At 33.4% G+C, this 6,000-nt stretch overlaps 1 protein-coding gene across 1 annotated transcript in view; it reads left to right on the top strand.

Moving 5' to 3' along the window:
* The window catches only part of acad11 (acyl-CoA dehydrogenase family, member 11), a 108,288-nt gene that overhangs the window by 75,792 nt on the left and 26,496 nt on the right, over positions 1 to 6,000 (top strand).

The raw sequence follows: 6,000 nt of genomic DNA, 5'->3' as shown, positions 1-6,000 counted from the left end.
AAGAACATGGAATAAGCTCTTGTAAAATGGAAAACATTACTAAAAATAATCATTAACAGCGAGTTCCATTTACTCGGATTTCACACTTCAATGTGATTTAGAAAAAAGGATGTTGATGCAATAAAAAGGATTTATGCAGACAAATCATAAATGGATCAAGTAAACTACAGCTGTTTTATATTTATGTAGGTTGTAATTAGCCCTCACTTCTAAGAAAAAGAATAAAAGCCAAGTTCTGGAGCTTAAGCTGAACCATTTTCTAAACCTAGTTGATGCAATCAAGCATCATGAGTCATTAACATTGGTCTTGTAACTGCTCTTTAGTGCAACCATTTAATTTGTTTGTCTGGGATTTTTTTAAATAACTTTTTTTTTTCATTTTACCGTGAAGGAGAAATAAACAGGTTCTTGTCTGATTGGTGAAATTCTTTCTAGTAGATACTATGTACAAATCCTGTTATTTGATAGAGCACAGCATTCCAACGGCACCGCAAGTTTGTTTGTTTGATAAAGACTGGTCTTTATGGAATGCACCATGGAACTTACTGTCGCACGTTTGGCTGCATGCACAGGGACAACTTGCAGACATGAAAGAACAAGCCCTTTATATCACACCCTTAGAAACACAAGCTGTGTTTTCATTACAATACTGTAATTACTAAAGTAAGGGCAGTTGGTAGCACAAACATACACACCCACGCACAAAAACACAAACTGTACAGACTAGTGAGTAACTCTTCCTTAGGAAAAACAATATTCTTTCCAGAAATTGTATGGGTGTGTGTGTGTGTGTGTTTGTGAGAATCATGTGTGCATGTCAGTTCTGTAAGGAATTGTGGATTCTTTGTCTTGTCAATTGGCACAGAAGTACGTATCACAGTGTGTGCAGATGGGAGATTGCCTAATTCTGCATGTTTACATCATTCTGGTGTTAAACTAGTTGTGCATTTCTTTTACTTTATAAGCAAGCAACAATTATTTATTTGTTTGTTTATTTGTAAATTATGCATTATGGAAATATATACATTTCCAGAATCTAAATATTTGATTAAAACCAGGTTTAAAATGAATATTTTGTTAATATAGATACTTGCAACTGAAAAGACACAGGGATTGTCATTACAGTTAAATGCCTAAAAGCAATAATGAGGACAACCTGTTGAAGATGTTTTCGTTGCCAGGAAAGCAAAACCAGACTCCACTAAAATCTGTGGAGCCACAGGAAATCTAAAGAACTCCCAGTTAGAGACATCTTGAAGAAAAACTATTGGAAGGTTTTTTTTTTTTTTTTACTTCTTTTGGCACAGATGAAAGCATTCCCATCACTTCATACATTTTTTCATTACCTTTCTGGAGCTGTCAGTGGAGAGGCAGAAGTCTCTCAAATTTGAATAAAAATATATTTTTTGTTTATATTTACGTATATCTGTCCCCGTTTTTTTCCAGCGCATTTCTCAACATGGTTTTAATAAGTGATTTCTAATAACATGATTTACTAAAAGTGCATAATATTTTACTAGATCATTTTCAAGATACCAGTATTCTGTTTAAATTGTAATTTAGGGTGCTTTCACACCTGTGGATTGATTCTTTTGTGCCTAAACAGGAATTAAAATTGTTGCAATGTTGCACTTTGTTCTTGGTGGGGTTTGCCTTCACAAGGCAAAGTTTCTAAACAGACCAAAATAGCAAAAGCAAATCATGTGCGAGGAAACTCTCTGCACATTGGTCATAGTTTCATGGTTTATTTTGCATCCTTTTTTTAATTTATGACGATGAGCAATAAGACATTATAAGCGAAAAGGTGCACTTTAATTTTAAATGGTGACACCCACAGATGTGACACCCACTACATAACTAAAAATAAATCAGAGGTAAAACTTTGTCATACATAGCCATTGGCTATAATGCATTATAGACTTTGCATTGTACTGTATAACGAAATAACAGATAAACCAAGACTGCTGTTTAGTCAATTTTCCTAATGAATAAACAGCTCTCATTAATCATTAATAAATTCACTTTCGTATTTGACATAAAACGCACATTTACCCGTAGGAATGACATCCCGCCTTACTCATAATTCTCTCTTCATATAGCCATATATGCTTATTGCAAATTCATACTACACATTTTTCACTATAATCCATCCGTTCCAGAGCTCATTTTAAATCGAGCCAAGACCACCTCATTTAGGCGATTTTGGACCAATTGTTTTTATGCAGATCCAAGCATGATTGCGGGTTGCACATATTTGCCAAACCAATCGCGCTAACTAGGGAAATGCGCTAGGTTCTGAAAAAAAGCCTAGGGGCTTTATTTTGACGGTCCATGTGCAAAATCCGAAGCGCAGGGCGCAAACGCATTCAGGGCGTGTCATAATCCATACTTTCTATCATAAGGACAGGAAAATCTGCTTTTCGCTGTGGCACATGGTCTAAAAGGGTTGAGTTTATTTTCTTAATGAGTTATAGGTGTGTTTTGAGAATAAACCAATCAGAGTCTCATCTCCCATTACCTTTAAGAGCAAGCTGCGTCGTGCCATAAGTGCATTTGCTATTTACAGGACGTAAAGTAAGTTTCGCTTTTGCTCTCGGGGATAGGGAAACCTTAACGCACTGACAACAATTAGCCTATAAATAATAAATTTCCTTTGTTAAGCTTAAAGATTTGTTTCAAAATTATTTTTAAATTCAGTTCTAATTTCCAGCAAACGAATAAATGAACAATAATAAAGAAGTGAGGTCAAAATACTGAGTTATTTCCAAATACACCTGCCATGACCAATATGGTCTAAAACCTGACAGGTGGACAAATCTAAGCTTGTTTTTAATAAAACAAATATAAATATGGATATAATAAATAATACTGCTAATAATAATAACATTATACAAAAGCAAATTGAATTAACTGAAAAAGCCTCTCGAAATGAAGAAAGTATGAAGGCAGGGGTTTTTAAATTCATGTAGTCTAGAAATTAATATGTTAATATTTTAATCATTTATATTTATATCCTATATATATATATCCTTATTATATATATATATATATATATATATATATATATATATATATATATATATATATATATATATATATATATATATATAAATATATATATATATATATAATAAGCGCAAATGCATTTGCTATTTAAACAGCGTGGCACAATGCCTTAAAATGACCCTTGCGGCGAGCTGAAAGTAGCAAATAACAATTGAGTTGCGCATTGCGCCACATTGCGCCGGGTGTAAGATAGGGCCCTAGGTGTTAAAGCATCCTAAGATGACTAATATTATACTTAGTCTTTTATTCTGGCCAAAATAAACAGGGTCCTATGTCCATATAAAGCTACCCAATCTGTCTGACACCCAATCACCTGTAATCCATCTCAAATTATTATATTATTTTTAATATAACTTCTTTATTGCAAAGAGATACAATTCACAACAGCTCTTAGACATTTTACAGCATATTTGCCCAATTAAATTCCCTAATCAAAGAAAGAAAACTAAAGCAACACATCCCTATACATCATAGGTCTTAATCTGAATTCCTGCTGGGCCGCAGCTCTACACAGTTTTGCGCCAACCCTAATTAAACACAGCTGATCCAACTAATCAAGGTGATCAAGACTACTAGAGACTATTAAGCAGATGTGAGTCGGTGATTGAAGCAAAACTGTGCAGAGCTGCAGCCCTCCAGAAATGTAGTTTGAGACCACTGCTGTACATAATCTTCCACTAATGCAAAAGCTATTTACTAATGTAACTGGGCCATTAGAAAAATAATCTTAGTGTTTAGCACTTAAAAAAGTCTTATATTTGCTTTGCAGAAACCCCGATAAAACAAATAAGATTTTCTCCTAAAGAAAAAAATATTATGATTTTTTTTTGCTCTTTTCTTTTTTATTATTTATTTATTTATTTAATATAAATATTTTTAAAAAGACAAAGAAAATAAAGAAATTCACCGGAGGATCACAGGAAATAACAAGTAATCAATCATATACTGTCATCATGGCAGACAAAAGAAAATATATTAGTTATTAGATATTAGTTATTAAAACAATTGTCTAAAAATGTTTAAAAAATCTTCCCTAATATTTGTGTGTTAAACTGTGTAAAAATATTTACCTGTGTATGTGCATATGTGTATGATTAGAACCATTTTAAAGCACATTTAAATAGCAGTTAAATGTGTATGTGCTTAGGTGCATTCTCCTCATTCTTTTCATGATTCATATAACATATGTGCACAGCTTTGGTTGACCCCTGTCTGTGTATGGTTTTGCAGAATGTCGCTTGTTTATGTTTTTCAAAGCACAATATATATATATATATATATATATATATATATATATATATATATAGAGAGAGAGAGAGAGAGAGAGAGAGAGAGAGAGATTTTTTTGTATTTGAACTCAATGTGTATACAACAAATAATGCACAATGTTGCACTATTTTGCCTGCAGCCTCCTATCAGGGACAACACCTACATATACACACTTCACTGAGCTGTTACTTGATTTATCTGGGCAGTTTCATACTAATCTGGTATCCTTATGCGCTTGGTTATAATTCTGGACAATAAACAAAAAGATTGATTGTGGGACACACCCATCTGTCCCACAGATCACAGATTGGCCCCAGACTTGTATGTGCTTCACTTTGCCGTGAATTATTGCAGCTTTGAGTCATTATGTATGTTACGGCGGTCTGTGAATAATTTTAGTTTTAATGGCTTTAAGCATTTCATGTGTTTGTGTGTAAGTGTATGCACATGCTAGCGACTACAATCCATTCACTTTACACATGCACTCGAGAGCTCCCTCATGAGGAGACCACATTGACAAAAATAACTAACTGGCTAAATAACTGAATACTTGTACATAGTGACATAGTGGTGTAACTGATCACAAATCTTACAGTTCGGATCACACTATGGTTTTTAAGACACGGATCAGATCATTTTTTGGATCAGCAAAAAAGGGAGGAGACGAACGTTATTTGCTTTCCATTTATACAAAAATATTACTGCAAAAAACAGTGGTTTAACAAACAGAACTTAGAACCTGTAATTGTATTAAAAGTAAAAATCAAGAAATAACCAGCTGAAAATAAGGAAAATATTCTATACGAAAAGTTATCTTTGCTACTGTTACTGATAATGCTAAATATAGAAAAATAACACCTTGTACAACATATCATATTTATTTTCAATTAATGATTCAACAATTCACACCTAAAACTTCATATCATTTTTGAAAACCTGTTTAGTGACATAATTTTGATGTTTTTTTTTTTTTGTCACCACCCTTTGGTACACAATGTAATTGCTCGAACAATTACCATGAAGTTCCAATAAACAGTGAATTTAGGCCCAATCCCAATTCTATTTTTGTACCTCTACCCTTCCTCTTGATCCTTGAAACAGAGTGTGAAGAGGAAGGGCTACAAAATGTACCCCTAAGAAATGTTACACCACTACAGCAACTGCACACGTCATCATATGTCATTGCGATTTCTTACTTCATTTGAGATTGACGATGGAGACTGCTGTCGTAACTGTGAACACCCCTTTACGTGAACACGCAAAACAAGGTAAGGGGAAGTGCTAAGGGGTAAAATCTGGATTGGGCTTTAATCGTACCATAAACATCAGTGTGTATATCTGAACTTTAAACAAATGCAGATTTGAATGCAGTGCTTCAAAGCATTTATAAACATATGCAAATCCTTTTCATTTATCATTCATGTTGTGCGGGTTTGAAATGAGATCAAGATTTTTTAATGTTTAATTGTGAAGCTTTAGACTGATTTCAATAATATAGTATATATATACAATAATAATATAGGCTAAACAAACAGTGACAGGAAACACCTTTAGTGACGACCCAGGCTCATTCTGAAAATGTAGTTTTGCGTACATTTCTGTAAATTGCGAATTATGTAGCGGATTATGTAGAATCCAAAAATTGAAGTGAATAAGTTCTTACCA

The sequence above is a fragment of the Danio rerio genome, chromosome 24, assembly GCF_052040795.2.
Source record: "Danio rerio strain M-AB ecotype USA chromosome 24, GRCz13ab, whole genome shotgun sequence".
Lineage (NCBI taxonomy): Eukaryota > Metazoa > Chordata > Actinopteri > Cypriniformes > Danionidae > Danio > Danio rerio.
The sequence above is the reverse complement of the archived record's forward strand: the minus strand, read 5'-3'. Positions and strand labels throughout refer to the sequence as shown.